Genomic DNA, 24,892 nt, shown 5'->3' with positions numbered 1-24,892 from the left:
ACATACAAAGCTAACCCAACAATATACAGCCAGCACACAGAGCTATGCTTCACACACATCTACTTTCTAAAAGAATTCAGATTTTGATCTGAAGCCAGCCAGAGGCCTGCCCAGAGCAGCAAAATTTGGGCATCCTCAGGTGTCTCAGCCTGGTCTCCTGAAATGAGTTTTGAACTGTTTAAAGGGAATGTGGCTGGCTTTTGGCATGCTCACAGATATAGAGTACAAAATGCAGGCCTTGAGATCTGATCTCAAATGAAAAAGCCTGAGCAGCAGTCCTGAAATTAAACTGAATGAAAGAAATTTCATGGCAAATTAATGCTTTGACACAAAAACGAGTATGGGAGGAATGAGGATGGGATGAATCCAGCTCAGGGAGACACACATTAGTTAAGATGACAAACATCAGGCAGAAAGGTATGATTAAAGGAACAATATTCCACTTAGCTGAAGGGAAAGATCTTAACCTTTAGGAAAGTGTGGCTAGGAGATAACATCCTTCTCTCCTTCCCCAAGGACCAGAGAAGGAAATGAGCAGTAAGTGCCACTCATTAGGGTGGGATAATTACCAAGTTGGAATGAGGGTGACAGGTTTGAGCAGCAGCTGACTCCTGTGACGTTAATTCCAGGGAAGCAGGATAAGCAGGGATGAGCACAGTCTGGGCTGTCAGTGGTGACAGGGGGTAACAAGGAACCCCCCAGCCAACAGCAAAATACCGAGGGGCTGAGGGGAGCAGGGAGCCCTTCCTGCCTCCCTCCCACAGGCAGCCAGAGCCCTGAGCAGGGCACTCTCACCCTGTTAATCTTCTCTGATTTCCCCCGTGCCTTGCTGCAGCCGCCAGCTCCGGCAATGCCACAGCCCAGGAGCCAGCACAGCCCTCAGTTCCCCTGCCATGAGCGATCCCCCCGGACAGAAATGTGTCACTGCAACTGCAGCAGAGCAAACTTTGTATAAAATCACACAAAGAAATCCACGCTGCTCTTTGATCTATACCGGGGAAAGCCATTAGAGGGAATGATAATCAGCCAGCATTTTTGTGTGGAAAGGGTCAGAAATACAAAGTCTGAATGCACAGAAAAGGAATGCTCCTTACAGCCCTAGAAGCTGAACAAGGGTGCCTCACGTTACAGGAGTGCCTGCACTGAGCATCCTCATTAACCATCACAGCCTGGTCAACATTAGTACCTCTAAATGGTTACAAGGCTGAATGGAAGAAAGATCCAAAATGCAATAGAAAAATCCCAAAAAGAGATGAAAGTGAACAGCTACAATGGGACTGTACTTTTGTGTTTCAGCAGTGTGCCCAATGAATCTGCTATCAATTAGTCCTGGTATTGTAAGAAGCTCCATGAGGGACTGGACCCAGCATTCCTGGCTCACTGCACACACTATTGGAAAGATAGTATCTGGCACAAAGGTAATTTTCTCAACTGACATGTGATTTCACCTTCTCTTCTTATCCAGAAACAGATGGACTGCAAAGTGTGCTGGGTCTGGGGACTAAGTAGGAAAAGGCAGATTTTGAAAAAGAGATTTAGGTAATGATGTGGTGACTTCCATCAGCTGGAAAATCACATCTCTCAGGCTCAGGTAAGCAGGTCACTGTTCCCATCCAGCTGTCACTCACGATAAGAGTCACTGGAGAGGCATTTCTGTCCAGGTGTGAGGGACTGGACTGTTCAAGCCTGTATGTACAGCACAGAGGACCACAGGGCTGTTCCTGTTCTGTGAAATTGCTTCCTTCTAAAGCCTTTTAAGAAGTTACTGTTTTGATCTTGCTCATTTCTACAGCTGCCTTTCCCAACTGCCTTTTAGTAGGGATGTAGCTTGCCCTCTCTGTCAACATGTGTATATTTATCATCTCCCAGTGGTATATGCTAATTTATTTTTGATATCTGTTGATGCTCTGTGTATCAGTATGTGAATTCATTTTTTCCCACATTAAAATCAAACCAAACAGCCTGACCAAAAAAATTGTCATTTTGATTTTTGCAGTGAATGTAAGTTCCCTGTAGTTATTATGACAACATGTCACCACAGGGTCACAGAGAGTGAAAATGAATTGCTTGGAAAGCAAAACCAACCAACCTTTCAGTGAAAAAACAAACAGGCACTGTTTAGGGAGAGCAGAGATGTTCCTTCCCCACTGCAAACCACACCCTGAAGAGCCAGCAGCTCCCATACCTCTTAATCCTCCTGGTTTGGACAGGATCCATGCACTTCCTGTACAATTAGGACTAACAACCTCGTGGGCAAGGTTACAGCTATTGTGAGATGGGCACCCTGCCAGCAGCAACTCTGGGATGGACCAGAGACAAACACAATGTCCTGCCTGGGTGGCACCATGTCCCCCTGAGCTGGACAGCTCCCTGCAGGTCCCTGTGTGCCTGCACAGCCTGCCAAGGATGGAGAAGGTGGAAGTGGTCCTGAAGATGCTTTGTCACGCTCTGGGAGCCACCTGGATGAATGTGACCTGGAACAGGGCAATTGCCATTCCAATGCACACACCTAAGCTGAGTTACAGTGAAATGTTACACCTGATGGCAGCTCGTCCTTGCTGCTCGTTCCAGGTGTGCATTCACATTTCTCACAAATAAAGGTCGATGCAGTTTTATTAAACAACCAAGCCCTGCCCAGACAGAGAGGCAGTGAGGTGGGTATTGAGGTAGTGAGGCAGCCAAAGAACCATCACATCATCAAAAGCTCACAGGACAGGGCTCACAAGGCAGGGGAATAAACAGGAGGGGGAAACAATTCCCTTAGCACCACTCTAAACCTGACCTTGAGCAAAGCCAGAAGCAAGAACCTGACACAGGAACCACTTGTATGTATTATACAATGAAAGTCATGCTAGAAGAACTTAATGGCCATAAAATCTGTAAATCACCAAAACCACTGGGAGATTTTAAACTCTAAAAAGTGCTTTTGCAATAAATTTCTAAACCTTGGCAAACAACACTTACCCCTTATTTCAGAGATGCTGGAAGGCATCATTATGATGTGGACTCAAATCAGATTCATCTTAGACCAAGACTGACTTTATCCAGGTGGATGTCACTTCCCAGCAGCCACTATAACTCAGAAAAGGTCCAGCAGTCAGGACTCCCTATAGCACAGCACATCCTCCACCTTCACTGGTCCAGAACAAATCTCTTCATAGCCAGGTCTGTAAAGCCTCATTAGGCCGGATCAGTGCAAATGTGAAGCCTTGAGGATTACAAACAAGAAGAGCTTTGAACCTATACCCCTGCTGGTCTCAGCAGCTGTGGGGTTTTGGCCAGTGCACTCTTGGGTTTGGGCTGTCTATCATGATACAGTTCAGAAATGCTGGTACAGCTCTTATTCCAAACTTGCATACAAAGAGTGACTTTCCACACGTCTCATGTGGGGAACTCATCACAGGAATTCATCACTTCCATTGCTTTGCAGACTTTGATGTGCTGAAGAGCCACAGAACAGAATACATTACTTCTTGCCCACAGTTTACAAAATGGTTTTTCTCTTCACTGTAATAGGAAATAGGAGGCCCCTTTCAAGACCACCAGGGACCACCAGCCTTGCAAATGCCTCTCAAGACCAAACCAGAGCCTGCCCAACAGGGCTCTGTGAAGATACCCTTGGTCTCTTATTGAATGGAGCCTGCAGGGAGGCTCCATGTCTCTCTGAACAGCACAGAACAGCTCTTTCATGTAGTCTGCATCCAGCAGAGGGATCAGGGAAAGCACCAAGGCTCCACAAAAAGGAATATTTTGTCAGAAAAAAAAAAAGGGCATCATGTATTTGACCAACAGTCAGGCCATGAGCTGGCAAAGGAGGCAATTTCCCTGCTCCAGGGTGCTTTGCCTCTTGATGATAAACTCTTGTGGCTAAATTGCTTCTGGCTCTCACCATGTGTCTCTCCACTCGCTGTGTATTTACGCTGCTCCACTGGTGAGAATTAGGAAAAGGTACAATAACTGAATTACTGCTGCACTTGCAGATAACAATGGCAAGGCCTTTTAAAGGCTGTGCATGCTTTGTCTGGGATGAAAATGAATAAATAATAATAATTAAACAAAAGAATCTAAGAGCATAGTACCCATTGAATGGTGCACCAGGGAATGGCAGCATCAGCTCCAGCCAGAGGTCAGTCTGCCAAGGAAACAGAAGGCAACACTCATACAAAGGGATGAAATATCAGGAGGTGATGTTTCTGTCCTTGTTGCTGTCAATTTTATGGAATGTGGGTGTACAAAGGGCTTGGGAAGATGAACAGCAAGTGCTGAGCTCAGGGGAAGCTGCAGAGTTTACTCTAATGCCTTCAGAGCCTTCCAGCAACAGAGCTCAGCCTAAAGCTGCACAGGAGCTCACTGGGGAGGTTGGCACTGCTGTAACAAAGCAGGTGCTGCCCACCTCAGCGGTGTTTGGGTGTTGTAACACAGCAGGTGCTGCCCACCTCAGCGGTGTTTGGGCGTCAGGAGGCCAAACCTCCTGTGGGCTGAGATCCCCAGCAAGCCTTGCCCACCTGGCTGAGGGGTTCCACAGCAGACAGGACACGTTCCAGGGACAGCCCTGGGACATGAAGAGAGGCCAACAGCCAGGACAGATCCCTGTACCACAGGTGTAACGCTGAGCCAGCTGTGGGGTGGGGCCAAAGCTCAGAGAGGTGCACAGGATCCTTTCCACTGACCCCAACTCCTCCTGGTCAGGGTGCAGAACCGGCACTGAGCAGAAGACAATTACTGCAAGGCCTTCTCAGCCCTGGCCAAACTTCTCACAAGCAGCAGCACTCAGAGGAGAAGTGAGACTTACCCTGGGATTTGACAGAGATCAGCAGCTTTTTGGAGCTCTGTCAGATATGTATCAGGGAAAAGCTGCAAATTGCAAGTGTCAGACTCCTGGAAAACCTTTTCTCTGTTCACCATTTTCTGTTGTTTCTCTTGGCAGAGGAAAAAACTTTCCATGTAACATGGAATACTCTTTCTCTAGGACATTTCCTTTCTGCACTACATCTCTAAGTAAGTTTTTAATTCTTGATCTTTCAGAGTTATCTCTAGCCTTTCTCATCTGGTTCTGAAGCATTTTCCTGTGCTTGTACTCCAGGATCAACTTCTTGGCTGATTCAAACAGGAAAATTCAAACCCTCCACTTGCTCCAAAAGACACTTGCTATGCAGGCTATTAATATCCTGCTGAACATTTAATAAAGATATAAACTTAGTGCTAACACTCAGTGCTGAAATAAAGCCTTTAAGAGGACCTGTGAATCAGGTGCAGCCAACAGCTTTTCAAGGTTTCTCACCCTGGCCATTCAAAATTTAGACAGAACCTGAGCTGTGGTCTGATGGCTCATTTTATGCTTGGATACACTGCATATTGACAGCAAAGGGAATCTGTGGAAACCACAGCTAAATCCGGGTTGCAGGCTAGTGTCTCAGACAGACAAGACAATCTGTCACCCCCTGAATAAATTATCTGCTCAAAGAAGAATGTAATACAATGCTATTCTCAAAAAAATCACTATTTTTCTTGGTACTTCCTTGGTACTTTAAGCTACATCCACTGACTGCTCAGCTGTGGAAGTCTGCAAGCACAGCTGAGGCATTTACTGCCCCAGGGTCCTCCTTCTTTATCCTCCAAACACCAGAACCTTCTCACACCAGAGGCAAGCATGACTCAAGCCCTAATGTCACAAAGCTGCCTCTGGAGAGAAGGTGAGACTCTGAAGCTTTAAGAGCAAATGGATGGAAAATAAAAGTGGGAAGAGGAGAGGGATTTCCTGTTCTAAAAGCCACAGTGACACAAAGTGCAGTCAGATCTCATCTACACTCTGCACCAAGCAAGCGTCCATGCAGCAGAGTGCTCCAAGATTATTCAGCCTGGAATAATATCTCCAGATATGCACTGGAAAAATATCTCCAGACAAGAAGTGTTTTCTACACAGCTTTTACGTGGTTTTCTCTAGTCCCTGCTGAACTTACAACCAACCTCCATCTTTTACAGAAACAGATTTTTTATCTTTTTCCTGGATTCTGCTCTTGTCCTCACTGAAAGCAAACTTCCAAGTGCTTTTAAAGCATCTAATGGCAAATATGAAAAAAACCTGTGCCTTGTGTGAAAGACCATGGTTTAGCCTGGGCAGGAGCTGCTGGCCCTGCTCCAGAGTGAGCATAACTGGTATAAAAATAATTCTGCCTGAATAAAGAGCTGAAGACTGAATTCCTTGGGAAAACCATTTCAGACTGTTTGAGTATGTTAAAAGAGGTCGGATATTAAGTAAATACTCAATTAAGGAAGGAGGGCAAGTAATTAGTAAGGCTAATTCTCTGCTGGATGGTATGCAAAACTCACCCCAGCACCACCTTCCATACAAAATAAGTCTCAGCTCTTGAAAGAGTAGCTCAGCTTTGAGCAGACCTGGGTTAAATCACCAACTCAGCCACAGATTCAGTGTTTTGGACATGGACAGGTCACCAGTTCCTTTCTGTGTCCACTCCCAAAGCCCAGAACAGTGACAGTGAGTACACACTGAGACACACAGCAATGACCCCAAAGCTGTGTGCATACACAGCTTTGTATACATTAAAGCAAGTACTTGTGGCAATTACAGCACTCCAAGAACTCTAAGAGGCCAAGAGAATGCTTCTGTATCCATAGATTTCTTCTTGAAATAAGTCTTACATGAAGGAATTTCATTACTGAAAAATAGAATGTTATTCTACTTCAGGCTTCCTATGCTCCAGTGGGGAGCTGGCATAGAGCATGGACATGTGAAAAGATGCAAACATCTATATAAAAACCATGTATACACCCAGTGTTATATAATATATAAAAACCATTAGAAACACCAAGCCTGGCTGGCTTGAACCTGCTTGGCCTCTGCTCTCATCTACTGCAACACAGCTCCACACTGACATGCAGAGGTGGAGAGACTCTAAAAACAACCAGTGCAGGGAGAGGGACAGGAACATGAGGAGGAAAATGTTTCTTTGGCATGGCAGACAGATTGGGCAGCAGCTCCCAGTGCCCAAGGAACACCTGGTTCCAGTCCTGCTCTGTGAGCAGCCCTGCACTCCCTAATATCCCAGTGGCACACCATTTCTGGAATCTAAACATGGCCCAAATACATACATAAGGCATGCAAGAAGGGATTTTTAAAGTCTGAGGATAAGCCAGAAATTGTCAAATTCTCAAATCAGCTAAAAGAGAGCTCTGATGTAAGACAAAATTTAGTTGTCAGTGAACTGATGTAGGACATCACCCTAATGCTAAATCAAACACTCAGAGCTCTAATTCAGTAACAGGGATTTAATCCCCAGCCTGGGTGGTTTCAGCTCTCTTATATGAGCTGTAAAATTGGAACAATTAAACGCAAAAATCCTCTGGTTCCCCAGAACAGACCAAGCCAATCCAAAATCCTGTTCTTGTATGTAAGGTTTCCTCCTCTGCAGGACTATTCCAGGGCTCAGATTTGAGTCACAGCATCCCATCACAAGTCTATGGCAAGCTGCAAGAAATATTGTTCTTCCCCACTTCCCAATCCCATTTTCATTTGACCACAGCACGTTCCAATTCTTGCACAACTGGGGCTGCATAGCTGGTGCTGGGAAAAGCAGTGAAAGAGCTGTAATCGTTTATGCAGGTCAATGTCCCAGCACACACAGCCCATTTCATTCAGTCACAGAGCTAAGCTTATGCAGTACCTGGGAACAATTGCAAGGAGACATAACAGATTTCATCTAACACTTTCAACAACTTTAATTTTATCCCTGACATTGACTTTGGGTTACTGCTGAGAGATTGCCAGATATGGTGAGAGCAGGAGATCAGGCATGAGATCCCACTAAAGATGGCACATTTGGGATGTGCTGCATCCCAAATTCTGCTCTTGCAAACTGGAAGTGTGTCCTGGGAGCTAAAACCAGAGACAGAAGTCTGCCTGGATGTGCAGATCTTCCCCAGCCACCCACTAGAGTCAGATCTGAAACACAACAGCAACACGCCCAACACTGTGCAGCTATCCCAGCTGTGAGATTTAAGATTGGCTGGAGATGACACGAGCAAGCAACAAGAACAAATCCTACTTCCTTCCCTATAATCAAAGGTTTTCTTGCATTCCTTGTGCTGCTATCCCCCAGTGAAAGGAAGAGAGGACAGACAGCCTGTAGCTCTCATATAATTATCAGTTGTCAACTCATCTGAAAGACACCCAATAAGCTCCTGCTGTGTCAGATGTACAATTAACTTGTTCTGCTCTAGCAAGGGCACTGCATGAGTGAGAGGGCTTGGAGGCTCCTCTTTCTCCCAGCAAACACAGGACAAAACTCTGCTCTCAGTTCGAGCCTGGAAATGGCCCCAGCCATTTTAACTATCAGTCCTTCACTGAACTGTCATTGATTTGGATGGAAAATCAGTTGTTTTCCCACAGCCTCAGACTGTGGTTGGTGCTGCAGCTCTGTGGATATCATTTGCACACACTGCAGCCCAAGCCTGGCAGGTGAACTGCTTCTCCCACATCCAATGTGTGCATGGTCCAGTCAGACTCACAGCACTGCAGCACCCCATTCACAACAAGAAACACTTTCAAGCACACAGAAAAGCTTGGAATCCTGCAGTCAGACGTGCTGGCATGACAGAATTTCAATTAACCTTACCTCACTACAATGTACAATGAGCATAATTTGGCTTATTTGATATAACAAACACAAGCTCTGCTGCTGCAGCTGATCAGATCTATGCTGTCATTTCATGGGCTCCTAAAAAGTCCCCTTGGGCTTAGATGTCACTTAGTGCTCTCCAGAGTATCACACTGCATGGCAGATTAATGCTCCATATTTATCCAAAACATTAGACCAACATCCACAGGCAGTGTCTGGGCTGCCCAGTGCAACCCCTGAATTTGGGCTCAGCACTGAGTCCATATGTGTGGATTTTGTCCTTTACAGCTTTTGAATTAAGAGAGGGAAGCAGAGGCACAGGATATTGCAAACCCATGGCCTGTTTAGAACAAGTAATGAGGGGTGCAGTGCAAGAAACCGAGGAGAATGGAGGATTCAGAGTGCTGGATGTGTGTGAATATGCACATGCTGTCATGTGGCAGCAATAAAACATCACATTCTCCATTACTATTGAACAGAACACTTTATCAGATACTCTCAGTAAACTACAACAGTGGTTCCACCTGCCCACCCCAGAAATGAGCTTGTGTCAAACACCAATTGCTGAGCAGAGAGGTGTCTGCAGCCAGGGCCAAAACCACCACACATCAACTGCTCCTGGTCTTCAAAAGGGCAAGATTTACACACTAGACAATGTCAAGATAAAGCATTAATTAAATAAAAGTGAAAGTCACTGGAAATTCTGCTTGGCATTGTTCACTTCATAAAGATAATGGAATAAACTTAGGACCTGCCAAAAGACGAAAAGAAAATATGCCAAAGAAATCACCATCCAGCACACAGCCAGTGAGCTCAAATTCCAACAGCAGAAAAAAGGCAGCAGCAAACCCTGTGCAAATAACTCACCAATAAAGATTTGGAATGAGGGAAAACACTTTAAGGATGAGCTGCTGAAGTCAATCACAAACAGGGATCAGTGACACTAAAATCATGGAACTAATCTAAAGTATTTACTCTCAGAAGTGGAAAAATCTTACAAATAGAGCTTTGAAAGTGCTGTGTATTTCTAAAGCACTGGATTGCTGATGCAGGCTGAATACTGAGCGAGCACTGAACACCTGCCTGCCTCTGTCTCTTATTGAGATGTTTCTGCTCCTGCCCATCCACCACAAGGGCTGATCCCACCAGCACCCCACTCCCCACTGCAGGGCTGAGAACATACCATAATATTCAAGCCTAGAAGCCCCTGAGCAGCCAGGGAGCTGCAATGTGCATGGGAAAGGTCTGTCAGGAGTGATGGGAGTCCATCAACCTCCCCACCTGGGCAGCAGCAAGGGGTGCAGATCACAAACAATGGCAGGAGCCACTCTGCCCACAGCTGGGAGGAATTTCCCAGGAGCTGCTGTTTTCATGTGCAGCCAGAAAAGCCAGAGTGTGAGTGAAGGAAAGCTCCCAGTTAGGGAGGAGGCAGGCCAGGATGTGACCAAAAGGGATCACTGCAGGTCTCCAAAGGATGACTGACACAGACACAGCTTTGTGCAGGGCTGTGGGGCTGGAGCTGGATGGTAAAGGACTCCTGCAGTCAGGGATCCACCCCTGTGACTGCATCCTGTGCACAAAAATAGGGAAAATCCTGGTCAGGCAGAGAGACTGGGCAGAGGAAGAGAGATCGGGCAGTTTTTCCACAACAGCTGTTCATACCACATCTCTAAGAAGCAAGACTGAGACCTATAAATATTAAAATAGCATTTATTAATAACTTCCTTGTTTCTTCTGTATAAATGCTGCTCAACTGCTTTGGGAATTGGGCTCCTGAGTTTAAAGTATAGACTGGAACAGCTGCTCTTTCTGTAGGAGAACCATTACAGGTCTGTTCCATCAATCAGCATTTGATTAATGCTCAGTTACATCAATGCTGAAGGAATGGAGAACAGAGTTAGACCCTTGAAATGTCCTTCAATCAAAGGAATAAAATTCCTAAAGAGATTTCACTCATCTATTAACAGGAAAGAAGTAATTCTTGGTTTTTTCTAGGTGGTTTTCCACTAGGTCACTAAAGACTCTATTTTCCTTTGTTCATGTTCCAGTGTTTTTAAGAGTGACAGAGGACACACAGGTTCTCCCTCTTGTTATTTCTTTCATGCCAGTAAAAACAGAGTATGAGACTTCTGGGGTTTCCAGCAGCAAAGACCAAAGATAGTCAGTTTAGGATGAAACACCTTTGTTTCTGTTTGAAAAGATCAATCTTACCACAAGGACAAAGACATGGAAAACACTTAAACAACTGCTCTGCTTGCATTGAAAACTTTTAATTCAAAGGTCCAGGTTTGGCTAAGCCCAGTTCAGGCAAAATTATGAATCTTGCATACAATCAGAACTGTACCTTCCTTCCCTGCTACAGACACAGCAACCCTGTCTGTAAAGATGCAGACTTGAGCTAGGTGTTTTTGTTCTTCCTGAGCAAGAACAAGATGTGTCTTTAAGCAGTCAGCAGAGGTTCCAGATCAGAGCTGTCACTCAGAAGAAAAAGTAAACACTGCAGAAGGATGTACAGCAAGTGCAGTGGTCACAGTGTTCAGCCACTGCTCTTTAGCCTTTTGCATTTAGCAATGCAGAGAAATCTGCTGATACCCTTTGAGACTATTTCCATCCTTCTCCCTTCTGCATTCACTACAGCTCATCCATTAACATTTCTGCTGAGTGCCCTTTAGTTGATTTGAAAGTGCCAGGACTGATTGTTTGCTGAGTCTGTCCCATAATTTTAAAATCCAAGCACAATCTAAACACACTGAACAGGCACCAGGAGCTGCACCTTATTCTCTTCCACTCTGTCTCAATGATTCTGACACTTTTTCATTTTCCTTGCATCTATTTTTAGCTCTGTCCTAACCACCATGGTCCTGGGTAAAGGATGCTCTTCTAAATGCACAGCTGATCCTCTTCCCATTCTCTTCAAGGTATTTGTGACAAACAGATTCCTCTCTGCTCTGGCCACCCTCTGTGGACACAGGGAACCCTCCTAAAGCCAGAGGAGCTCCACAAGACTGGGGCAGGTGACCACAGCATCTTTAACTTTACAGATTGGTTTCCAGGCAGTTGGTCAAGCTCTGGGCATGAACACTGATGGCAGAGAGTGAAATGGAAAAGCGACTTTTGTCAACTTCATCAATGCACATTCAGTCTTTTTACACCAGGAGAAAGTGAGACGCCACATTTCAGGTGGTAGCTTCTGACAACACCCCACCTTTGATTTAGGAAGAAGATGGGATGGGGAAAATTAATATAAGGGAAAAGCCATTTAGAAACAACAAGAGTCCTGAGAATTATGAGTAATTTGGCCAATTTCCTGACAGATGTGACAGTTTCACATGATGTCTGCTCTGCTGACTAATGCACCAAACTGTCACAATGTGTTGACAGACCTTCCCTAGTGAAGAGGAACCTGTTTATTTATTATTAATCCTCCTACTGTAAATCGGCTTCATGGACTGGCACAAATCCTTCTGTTCCCAATGCACAGCTTACCCAGGATGCAGACTTTGCAACACAGCTAGTGCACACAATCTGCACACCTGGAGATTTTCCTGCATATAATTTCCTGTTTCTGAGTTATTCTGACTAACCTGATTGCTCTTCACTGCAAACAGCAGGGCTCTCTGGAAGCCAGGAAGTGTATTTGAAGATCACCTTAGGTGTGATGTATTCCAGCACGTTTTCTGCACCTGGGTTATTTTAAAAGGTCAGATACAATTGCAAAATATAGATGGAGGGCACCTATATGAAAAACGTTCTCTGTTTTTCAAGCTTGTTTTCAAGAAGTTTATCAAGCTTGTCAGCATCACAAGCTCTGGAACTGCATGCTGTAATTACAGTGAAATACCAGTACATGGATCATAAGCTCAGCTTTGGTAGGAAACGTGTTCCTCCTTTTTCCCCACTTCAGGAGGTGTTGGCCATCCCCAGGGCTGTCCACACACCAAGTTCCTGTGCAGGCTGACACACACCACACCTACACAGACACGCTCCAGATCAGCCCTGTCACCTCTCCTGCTTCGTCATCAGCTGTGATTCACTCTTGGCACATGCAAAGCACTGAAAGGCTGTGCCCAGGAGAACTTTGCTGAGGTGCTGGATGGACCCTTTTTGATTAAAGATTTCCAAAGAACTGCCAAATCCTTTTTTCTTATCCAGCTACCTCGAACTCAGATTTTCAAACTAATTCCACAGAGAGCTCTGGCAAGAAATCTCTACTGCAAGCAAAAATATCGAACATAAAACACTTGATAGTCATGTTGTAGGCTATTCTTAACTTGGGTAACTTTGCACCAGCAGCTTTATTTCCCTTCCCCACCACTCTTGTGAATAGTATTTAAAAAACTAAGAAAACAGGAGTTATTACAGGATGCTGAGTTTCTCAAGAGGGCCCAGGAAAGTCATGCATTTCTTGTGTGTTCCTACATAAGCACGGGCTCTGCAAGGCAAATCAAAGCCATGACTCTCACTGAAACAGGATTTACCACCTCAAACCTCGTGTTGGTTCCTAAGAACCCAGGGGAGCCACCTTCTTCAGCATGAACTTGGTAAATGCTCCATCAAACACCTCCTGTAACTGCTCAGATTTGAGCCTTTACCCCAAACTAAAACAGAGCCCGGCGCTGCCTCCCTGCCTGCAGGGCTGGGGTGAGCAACTGCCCCGAGGGCTCTGCAGATCTCAGATCCCCAGCAACACCCGTTCAGCTCCATCTGATGGCCACAAACGGTGAGAACAGAACAACAAGCTCTGAGCATCGATACAGCATGGTCACACCTGTCTTCTGAAGCCACCAGTTGCACATTTGGTGTATCACACTGTCGCATTCCTATCAGCAACAGCAAAGAGGAAAAAAAGCAGGGATGAGAGCAGCACTGCTCTCTCTCTGCCACCCCAAGACACTCTTTTTGTAACACTGGCTCACTGAGAGCCAGGCCTGCTGGAACCTAAGCCTTTTTTTCAGATCTCCTACCATGTGGTAGACCCTGAATATTCATTACCTATTAAAAGCTTTGGAAGTGTAAATTCATCCCACAATCAAGTGAACTGATTTATTCACACAGCTGAGTCACACTCATTTACAGTCTGTGACCTAAATCTATTAATCTGGCACCAAAAAAAACCAATTTATTTCATTATTTTATTTTGGTCCTATTAGTTGAGCAAAGATGAATATTTTAAAATCATGGGGGGGTTTTCCTTTCAAGCAGTGCTGACACACAGCCTGTACTGAGCCTGCTTTCCTTGCTGGTCCCAAGAAGTGGTGCAGACACTGCTCATGTTATCTGGCATGGAGTGACCCATTTAACAGAGAGTGCACAAAATCTTCATGGGAATCACATCAGCTCTTTAGTAAGAGTCTCTGAAGTGCCAAGCAGCAGATAACATGGAAACCTCTCCTAAAGAGAACTGCAACTCCCTCATTAATAACAGAAAGCACAGCAGCCAGTTCTGACAGAGGGGAAAATTGCTCTGTGGAGAGCAATGAGTTATTGTGTCTAGCACCTCCTGAGTCTTTTCCTAGGGCCAAAGCAAAATTTCACTAAGTCTGTGTTGTACTTGGGGAAATGAAATCACATTTTCAAAAATGACTGGAGTATTTTAGAGCCACTGATTTTTAGAAGAACTAGAGAATCATTAAATACAGTGTAAGGGGTAACATTTAAAATGCTGTCAAAATTTAATCTTTTGACAGCCTCTCCTTTCCTCCCCATTTGATAGCTGTGATATTCCTTGAGTCCATTGCTGATATCATAGATAACCCCATAAGCTTCTGAAGAAAGATGGAGTTTTTAAAAGGTTGAAGTTCAGTGCTGTGCTGAAATTGCAATCACAATTTAATTACAGTGTGCACTGAACACATGCTTTGGGTCTTAAAATCCATTTCCATTGCAGGCTGGCAGTTTACTCCTAGAAATCAATTCCTGCTTGTGGGGATTAAGATACACACAGGTACTCCCTCAAACAGTGACTCCCTGTTTCACAGGGTGCACTTCACCACTTATTTCCTTTGCATTCATTCACTGCTGACCATAAGTTTGCAATCCTTTAGAAGGGAACATCCTCCTTCCCCCTTCCCAAGGAGATCATTCTGTCGGACACAGCAGATTTAGGGAAACCACAGGGTGGAGCTGATGGTGGCACAGGGCTACAGACAGCAGGGTCACCAAAGCTAAGCAGGAGTGATGACTAAAAGACTGATTGTAAAATGGGAATGTTTCTATCAGCAGCAAGAGTGGGAGAGAGAACACATGGGAAAAAGAAGAGAAATTAAAGTCGAAATAGTATTTGGTTAATTAAAGAAGTACCTTCTGTGACTGGCACACGTGTTATTCAATGAATGAACCTTCTAAGGCACTGGGAGCTGTAAGGCAGTTCCACAGTGTGAAAAGGGAAGGCAGGTACCAGCTCAGCGAGGTTCCACTTCACTGGCACTTCAAAGGACTGAGGACACGCCTCTTTATCCAAAATCCCCGCTCCCAAAGGCCAATTCTGCAGCTTTGCTCTGCAGAGGGAGCTCAGCCTGGTGTCCCCGTGGGCTCAGGAAACACCTCTGGAAGCCAACAGGAGTAACTGTCTGCGTCTCTCCAGCCATCCTCTGCCATCCAGAGGTCTGGAGGACAAATCTGATGCTCATGGTCCTCCCAGAACACAGTCAAACAGGGCAGGGGGTGGCAGCTGTGGTGTGATGTTAATGTTTCACAGCTGTTATCCATGGCAACCCTTCCCCCTGTAAAAGGTATTTCAAATGTGCCTCTTTACACTTCTTCCCTAAAATAGAGACCTCAGCAATTTCCTGCCATGGGAGGAGTCTATTCTCCTACTCTCTTCACCCTGTGCCACAAACACAGGGAAGCAGCTCTACAGAATAGTGCAACATCTACAAAATGCAAGCAGTGTCAGGCACTGAACTGGGAGCAGTGCCACCAAACAGAATGTATTGCTGAAGACCTGCTGCAGCAGCCAACTGCAATAAACCCAAAGGTAATTTATAGCCACATTATGCCATCAACTCAATCAAGCAAGCTTTTCACCTGAAGTGTTGTGTAAATCATTTGTGTTTACGACCACTTAGACCAATCCCTCCAAAGCTCCCTTCCCTTCCAAACAGGTGCCATTTTGCTGTAACACAACCAGAGCTTAACAATGACCCTCACTCAAACAGGAGCACCCACCAAAAAGCCACGGTGAGTCCAGAACTGAGGCTGTCCCTGAAGATGGAAGGAATAAATCCACAGAGTAACACAGTGAGGCCAGAACATCACACATTGCTTTAGAGAGTCTCCAGCAGAAGCAGTGCCCAGCAGGGCTGTGATGCTGCAGAGTGACGGTGGGGATTGCAGTCTGTTCATGATGCCTCCCTTGAGGCACCATCCATCCTCCTGCATTAAATTTCCCTGCTGCCTGGTGCCCTCCTCCTCCTCCTCCTCTTCCTCCAACCATTCTGTGGCCCCAGGCAGCAGACTAGAGCAGCAGTTTGGCCCTGCTGTGCCAATGCACCGAATACTCAGTGCCCACCCCAAAGAAATCCCTGATACAGAACATCACCAGCCCCCACCACCCACTCAGGGAGAACAAGGCAGGAGTACCATGAGGATGCTGCCACACACCAGGGTTGTCAGGCTTCTGAAAACATATTTAGAATGCCACAGGGGAAAAAAATTATTTCTCAGAAAAGAAGTGCAGTTGGCAGTAGTGAGGCCAAGAGTACAAGAAAAATATAGTAAGAGAAATCACCTGGGCTTACACACACAGAAAAAAGCAATCTGTGCCACAACCTTTGGCAAAATGCTAGAAATTTGGGAATATTTGACCTTTCTCAGAGGTTATCTGGGTGACTATCTAAATCAAGAAACAAATGATCTGCATCTGCCAGCATTTACACAATAACAGTAGCTTGACCTGTGCCAAATTCCCTGTACATAGCAAATTGTCTTTTCATCCATTGGAAAGACATTGTGAGCTTGGTTAGGGCCCAAGCTTGCAATCCTGCTGAAAGATGTCCAGAAATCCTCTCCAGCACCAGCAGAGTCACCAGTCAAGGTGACTACAGGACACAGGAGAGGTGGTAGATTATTGATGAAGATCATAATCTGCCACCCCCAAAGCCACACTGGCAGTCACAGATGCACTGACCTTCAAATTTAGACCTTCCCAAATGACAGCTGTCCACAGCAGACTGCCCAAACCAATTTCACTCACTCTCTCTCTAAAGAAGCCACATTTGACTGTCTGATTGGAAGCAAATATCACAGCACATCCCAGGGAAATGCAGCCGAGCGTGCAGAGCAGTTTGTGTTTGGCAAAGAGCATCAATTCCCAGGTGAGGAGGCAAGATGCAGTTTTCCTCAGTGGAAACTTCCAGGCCTTGTAATTGCTCAGCAGGAAAAGCAAAACTGACATTATCAAAGCTCCTTTGAAGATGTGTCCCAAAGCACTCCTCAATTCTTTATTTTCAAGCAATCCCAGAGAGAACTGAGGAATGAAAGACACAATTCACTCTTCAGACTGGAGGCTAAAATTCACAAGTTTCCCCCATATCTGGCTGCAATAAATGAATCATAGCCAAGCAAACATTAATGGACCATAATCCTACATTCTCTTGTACCACACTTTAAATCTGTTCCTACTTCCTGCACGAACTCACTGATTTTCTTTTCATGCAGATTACATTGTCTAGTCTCTTACGTGGCTTGGCATTATTCATGGTTTTGCTTTACCTGCTGCTTTATTTTCCCCACAGTTCTGGATAACTGCAACCTGAACACAACTCCATTAGGCAGGGAACTGAACAACATATTTTTCCTTCCTCCAACATCCACAAAGTCTTTGCACTTGCTCAATACATAACTTGGTAAAAAATTGATTTTTCAGCTTTCTTACCAAGCAAAGGAAATCAAACCCATTTATTCTTTTTCATGTTTCTCAGAAGAAAAGAGAAAAATGCTTTGTGTTGAGCAAAATGTTATGTTTTGGAGCATTTTCACTTGTTTGCCAAATATTCCAATTTAAATTGTGTCAATAAAAAGATAGCTTCAAATGAAATCCATCAAGATATCATACTTTTAAGAAACCCCAAAAGGTGAAGTTAATTACATTCCTACCTCTTAAAGGCAAAAATAATGTGCCAGACTGATAAAGCAACTGTTAAAGAATCTGTATAAAGTGTGCAGCAAAATTCTCCTACAAAATTCTCCTGTAGGTTACAACACTGAGAAAGTGGCCTTAGAACACATCCCAACATACACATCCTATATTAGGCTCAAAACTGCCCCTATAGTCACTTACTACCAAACTAGCAGTCACCAATATTTTAGGATAGTTTCTCAAATCTGTTAATACCATGCAAACACATGGACAAAGCTGTTTGCATGTTTGCTTGGATATTTTATCATAACAACAGAAGTGCCACTGGAAAATAATACCCCATGTTCCAGAAGCCATCTGGATCCCATCAGGGAGAGTCAGCTCATCTGGAGGTGATGGAGCCACCAGAATGTCCCCCAAAGGGGAAAAAACCAAGTTTGACAATGCAGATGTGATATTATGGAATACTTGAAAAAACACATATATAAGTTCTGAAATGTAATCATTCTAAACCACCCCTCATTTCACCAGCTCAATATCCTCTGTATTCCAGAGCACACCATTCCAGTACCCTTCCCTCTAATTTCAGGAATCCTAACAGAGAAAAGTCTCATCTGTTTCTAGGCTTTTCACTTGACCCCCTAAAACCACAATGCTTCACCCAAACTAAACTGCCAAAGCAGCTTTAAAATCCACTGCAATTTTTCCAGTGCCTGCATTTTGTGCCCTGTGCACTGACCCTGTTTCCCCTGTTGTATTTTGACCCCACAGTTCAGCCCTGTCTCTCATTCTGGGGCTGAACATCCTTCAGAACTGAAACGGATTCAAGGCTTAGGAAGGAGCCCGGCTATTATTTCTGATTTAACTGCACACAAAACCTGAAACCAGCACACACAACTACAGAAACACCTGCAATCTCTCCAAGTGAGGCCCTTCAATCGTATCTTGAGTAAAAGGGTATCATACAGTGCTTGGGTTACACTCACTCTGCTGTTGTAAAACCATATGTTGGAGTAGTAGTGATTGTGTCTGACACTCTCTTTTATCATTCATGTGCTTAATCACAGCCTGCACTGAGTTAACCACGCTCAGGGATGGGTTTACTCAGCAGCCTGTGCCAGGATCTAGGTCTGAGATCACGTGTGCTCCCAAATCCTGAATATTTTAAGAACTGCTAGAACTCCTGAGCAGACAGTCTGATGCAAAAATCAGATCAAGGATTTTAAAATGTTTGTGAATATCAGCATTGAAATATGATAAAATTAATAGGAAACTATAATGTCAACTGCACAGAGAATAAAAACATTAAACATTATAAGGCCTTTTACTTGTTTCCACTTCATTGCTACAAAAGCACTGCTGCTGAGCATGAGTCAATTGTGCTAAATTGCAGGTAACAATGCAATTTAGAAACAAAAAAATTTCTGTGTTGGGGATCACCCCCACCAATACTAGATGGCAGTGGCTTTTTCTCCCTCCAAGACTTACCCTCCCTTCCAGCAATTTTGTTTAATTTGCTTTTCAGAGCTTAATCATATTAGAGGAATAAAATCAATACATGTGAGAAATCCGAAATCCTTCATAGGATTTGCAAAAGCAAATTTCTGGAGAACATGCAGGCACATCACAGACAAAGAACACCAATTTTACAACTTAACAGTATGGACTGAATCAGGATGGAGGAAGAAAAATTTGCATAGAAAATACATGGCCCTGCCTGGCAGCTAAATGTTTTAACACACCACTTACATATGCTACTTTCTACACTGCACTGTCTTCTATGCTTCATTCATGCATTTTCTACTTTTGCATTTAATGATATGTCGACACAATATCACTGTACCTGTGCTAAATGCAAACACTGTGGTAGTTTAATAGTTTAATACATTTAAATATCAAGAATTGCTATCAAAATTGATTTCCTTTCCTTCAGGCATTAAGAATTTACTGTTTCAGATCACTGACTTGTGTTGCAAAACACAGCAATAATCAATTCCTAGCTGTACATGCATCAATTCTCAGCTGTACCCCTCAGAGCTCTCACCTTTGAAATGCAAACATTACATAACGAATTAAACTCATGAGTGCACAGCAAACCCACAGCTCCTCTCTCCACCACAGTGCTTTGGCAAACCTTTCATTAACACTAAATACCAAGCTTGCTTTATGTCAGCTCTTTAGAAATACATGCTTGGTTTCAGCATTTTTCAAAAGGCTATTTTAAACATATTCACTGCTAGTTCGTACTGAATTAGGGAGGCTACAGTGGCTGTACCTTTACTAATCCATAAACTGAGCACCCACTGTTCCACTTCAGAACTCTATTTTTTCCAGTCATTGTAAATCACATTTAACATCTGGGTCATTAGCAAATAGAGTTTTAAGGAATCTGAATGCATAGCAGCCTTGCTGCTGCCTAGAAAACACTGTCACATGGGACTGCTCTTTGTATCCTTGATACTGTCTAGGCAAATATTTTATTTTTTCTTTCAATAATTATTTCCAGGAAAAGCAAAGAAAAAGCATGCCCTTATAAGAATGGCAGTATCACTTGATAACACCCTTTTGTTTCCATGTTTCAGTGCCAAAGTCTCTTTTTTCTCTTTTTCTCATGGCTGCAGACTCATGTTACCAAGAAGATATGAGCTATTCTGTCATTGTGCACACTGACAGGAACTTTGGTTCCTTCAATTTCTGGGTGCAACTCTGAGCTGCAGCCAGGAGTAGTGAACTCACTACTGAAATTCACCCAGACTCCTCAGCAAGACTCTGGATTGCCAAGCAGTGAAATCACAGTCCTGAATTAGAGGAGAAGCAGCTTCTGGAGTGGTTACAGCAGAAGGGCTGTTTGCAGTACCACAGCCTCAGCTCCTGGGACACATCTGACAGCAAGGGAAGATCCACGAGTGCCATTAAACTCAGCCACAGCCACAACCCACTGCTGGGGCAGCACTTGAGGCTGGTGCCTTTAACTTCAGCCCTGACTGGGGCTGATGACTGAAATTAGCAACAAACATTTTCCTACTGCCATTTTTTTTGGCCAGAAATTTTCATCTCTTCATGAGAAATACGTGAACTTATTCTTAGCTATTTCTGTTCTACACCACTAGTAAACCATTGGCTTTAAGTGAATTACTGTCCACTCATGTGAGTAATTGATACTGGCCTATACATTTTATTAGCTGCTGAAGCTCCCTTTCAGTTGTGACACTGCTCAAGTCGATGAGCAGATCTCACCCTGACAAAGATGACTGTGTGAGCACCTGCATGGTTTGCACCCCCAAAAGGCGTTTACCTGCCTCAGAAAGAAGCTGTCAACACGCTCAGCTTACTTCACTTGTTGCTGAAAACTGAGTGCGGAGTTTAAGCAGAATCTGGCATAATGAAACATCAACTGGCACTACCCTGAAATCCACATTCACACAATCCCCTGCCAGAACTGGGGCTTGCTGAACGTGTCACTCACAATGCTCCCAGACACTTGGCTGTACTGCAACTCTTCCCCAGTGAAAGGGAACCAGATGGTGAGCGACTCTTGGCATTTCTCAGTGTTATGTGAAGTGTTTCTTTAGCTAGTGAGCACATGCCATCCAGTCAAGTCACTGTGGAAACAGCCCTTGGTGCCTTTCTTCAGATTTCTACACAAACGGCAAACGCCCGATTCACGAGGAAAGTCAGACCCAAGCCCGGAACCAAAAGCCTCAGCCAGGAGTTTGTGTTGTCCTGGAGACAAAGAAGCATCTCTGAGGGATTTATTTCATCCTTTGGTCCTGCTACAGCCCCTGAGTGTTCAACTGCTCATCAGTGTCCACGGAGAAAGATTGATGGAGACTCTGTTAAATGCCCACAGCAGAGGCCAGAATGCACAACTAAGTGCAAGTTCCACAACTGAGTGTATATGCAGGCAGTGCTCGACAGCCAGTCAGGTCTGCTGTAAGTTCAGGAATTTGGAGACCTGGTTCTGTTCCTGGCTCTGCCAAATCAATACATCAAATCGTTTTTTCCTCTAGCTGAATCACACGCTTTGCAGGGCAAAGTAAAAGCTTGCAAGCAAACTTGCTAGAACCTATTAGAAGCAGAGATTTCAAAAGCCCATTAAAATAAAAGAGAAAAAGTTAACCAGAAACATTACAGTTTATTATTTTGACTGTGCAGGTAAGGAGTGCTTTGCTTGCAGGGAAAGCTGCTGCCTTGCTGCAACGATTTTGCCTTGGGGCAGTTTTCAGAGAGTTGTTATCTTTCAGGAATAATAAAATTCAGCATGTTGACTACACACCACACGCAAGAAAGAAAAAGAAAACAGAAAGAAGAAGAAAAAAACCACAAAAGGCTAAATGCCCTACAAACCCCACTAAAGTTAGTATTAAGAATGTGTAGACTCCAAACTTTGGATGGTGGTGGCTCTGAGGAGGTAGAGAAGAGATGGAAATCTGTGTGCCCTTCATAGATACTTTCTCATTTCATAGACATGACCCCAGGCTACTGTTGGTAAGCACCAGAATTACTCAGTACACAGTGCTACAAAATAAGACCCTATTTTGAATAAAATAATATTCTGTTTGTATTTCATTGCACATGAGGGCAAATCAGTCTTTCACTGATGCTCATGGAAAGATTTCTTTTGAATGTAAAGGGAGCCCGGATGGATGAGGCCCAAGAAGTTTAGCATAATCAAAAATACAATTAATTTTCATTGACAGTAAATATGTTCTAATGTGTTAAAGGGAACTGCTCCCTAACAGTGTCTCCTCAGTTTAATTTCATGAGATGCATTTCCACACAGAACATGGGATGTTCCTGCAAGGTAGAAAGCGCTGTGTTCCTTGGGAGAGCAGATTCTCACCATCTCCAAACATCAACTGTGATTCATCACAAGAAAAGTTCACTTTTAACAAGCCTTTAAACTAGAGTTGCTCACCTGCAGTGGTTGCTCTGGAGTAAATCTGCACTTGGAAAATTGATTCTGTATTTCAGTAGCAAACCTCTTTGGGTGATTTACAAATCCCATTTACTCAGCTGCTCCTTTGAAGTCAAGGGACTTCCAACACCAACTACACCAGGACAGGGAAGTAAACCAGAGCAAGTTATAATATAACACTGATAGATAAAGAAATAGGATATATAGATAAGACTTCTCTGTCCCAGTTTCACAAGTATCTTATCAAACACTGCCAGTTACAACTGAAAGAAATACAAAGCAAGCATTTCTCAGCACTGGCACTCTCTCCTGTGCCTGGCCAGCAAGGCAGCCCCTCCTGAAACTATCACTGACAACTGGTACTTTTCTAGCCCTGTCTTTACTGGGATTTCCAGTTTTCTCTTTCTCTCCATTTTAATATTTTTCTACTAATAACTCCAGTTCACTCTAAGCTTATGAGATCATCACCTGAACCCTCTGTTGCATCTTACAGAACCCACTCCACTCTCGCAACCTGAAAGATTCCTAAAACCAAAAAGAATTGTTGTGACCTCAGTGCCATCCTGCTGCAGAACAGCCAGTGGAATTTTTGTCAGCCTTCCTCAGTGCTGCACAAGAAAGCCCCTGATCTGCCTCCAAATAAACACAGTAGTGCAAAAAGCAATTTGGATGCAGTTTATCTGGCAAAAAGGATTTTAAAATACTTCTATTAGTTTATATAAAATTATACAAGAGAAAAATAAACCCAAAATCAATAAAACATGTTACAATTACTCATTTCTCCTTATTTTGCTTGTTAAAACCACAAATTGCAGCTTCTCATTAAGAAAATGTTTAAGACCTGTGACTATCTGTAAGTAATAAGCCTTCTGTCTCCTGATTTCCTGATTTAATTCACAAGCTGTGTTCCATTACAAGTGGCAAGCTAGAAATACGCAATTTACTCCAACAATTACTTGAATTCACTCTGGCTTTGCTTCCTCTTTGGCATGCCTTTATAAATCACTGTTTTATTAGCTCCTCACATTATTTTTTGCACTCTAAAAGGTTGTTTGACACTGGTTTTCTGAACCTCTTTTTCACTTCTCCTCCTGGGCACCCAAAATTGCTGGGGTGCATCGTGAAGCATTGAACAGTAAAGTGTAACATCCCAAAAGGATGAAATTGAACAGCAAAGTGTAACGTCCCAAAAGGATGAAATTGAACAGGAAAGTGCAACATCCCAAGAGGATGAAATTGAACAGTAAAGTGTAACGTCCCAAAAGGATGAAATTGAACAGTAAAGTGTAACGTCCCAAAAGGATGAAATTGAACAGGAAAGTGCAACATCCCAAGAGGATGAAATTGAACAGGAAAGTGCAACATCCCAAGAGCTCTGCTAGGAAAGCGTTTCCTGCTGGTTCATTTCGCTGGAGCTGCAGCCCTTGACTGAATCACTGAAGGGAACTGTTTCCATCCAGCGCACGGCGTTGCCCTCACTGCCTCTGGCCCGAATCCCACTCCCATCTCCACTGATGTCACGATTTACACCGGCCCCACTGACGCAACGCTCCGCCGAGACCGGTGGCGCGACTCCAGATTTACGCTGTGTCACCGAAGGGCTGGGGAGGCTGAGATGAGGGGCTGGGGATAGCAGGGATGAAGGGCTGGGGCAGGCAGGGATGAAGGGATGGGGACAGGCAGGGATGAAGGGCTGGGGGGAACAGGGATGAAGGGCTGGGGCAGGCAGGGAGCCCTCGCTCCCAGCCCATGCCCGGGCGGTTTGGGGTTCCTGCACAGGTGCTTCCCTGACTACCCAGACACTGCCGGCATCGCACCGGCTCCGCTCCCAGTGCCCCACCGAGCTCAGCCCAGCCAGGACGGACAAAACCCGGAATAAAAACAGCCCTCGAAAGGAGCCGCGACCGGCCCCTGTACCCGAGGGGTCCAAGGCTGCCCCGAGGGATGGGGGATGCTCCTGGGGAAAAGGAGGGTCGGGCTGGTTTCGGGGAGGGCTCCACGGGAAGGGGGGAAGGCGGCTGATGGCCCTGAGGGCTCCAGGCCGCCAAGGGGAGGCTCTGGCACCCCCGAGGAACGGAGGGAGCCCGAGGCACCCCGAAAGGAGCCGGACCGGGACCGGGCTGCCCCGATGCACGAACCTGGGGCTCCCGAAGGGACGGGGAGCGCGGTGAGGGCAGGCGGGTGACGGCCGGCCCGAGCGGGGTCTGGCCACACACAGCAGGTGAAAGTTGCGCGGGGGCCGGGAGTCGCCGCACTCAC

The 24,892-nt window shown here is 44.7% G+C and overlaps 1 protein-coding gene across 2 annotated transcripts in view; it reads right to left on the bottom strand.

The window, feature by feature from the left end:
* Positions 1-24,892, bottom strand: part of RAB11FIP4 (RAB11 family interacting protein 4) — a 115,515-nt gene that overhangs the window by 90,479 nt on the left and 144 nt on the right. The window lies entirely within an intron of this gene.

The sequence above is a fragment of the Zonotrichia albicollis genome, chromosome 19, assembly GCF_047830755.1.
Source record: "Zonotrichia albicollis isolate bZonAlb1 chromosome 19, bZonAlb1.hap1, whole genome shotgun sequence".
NCBI lineage: Eukaryota > Metazoa > Chordata > Aves > Passeriformes > Passerellidae > Zonotrichia > Zonotrichia albicollis.
This window is presented reverse-complemented; position numbering and strand designations above follow the sequence as displayed.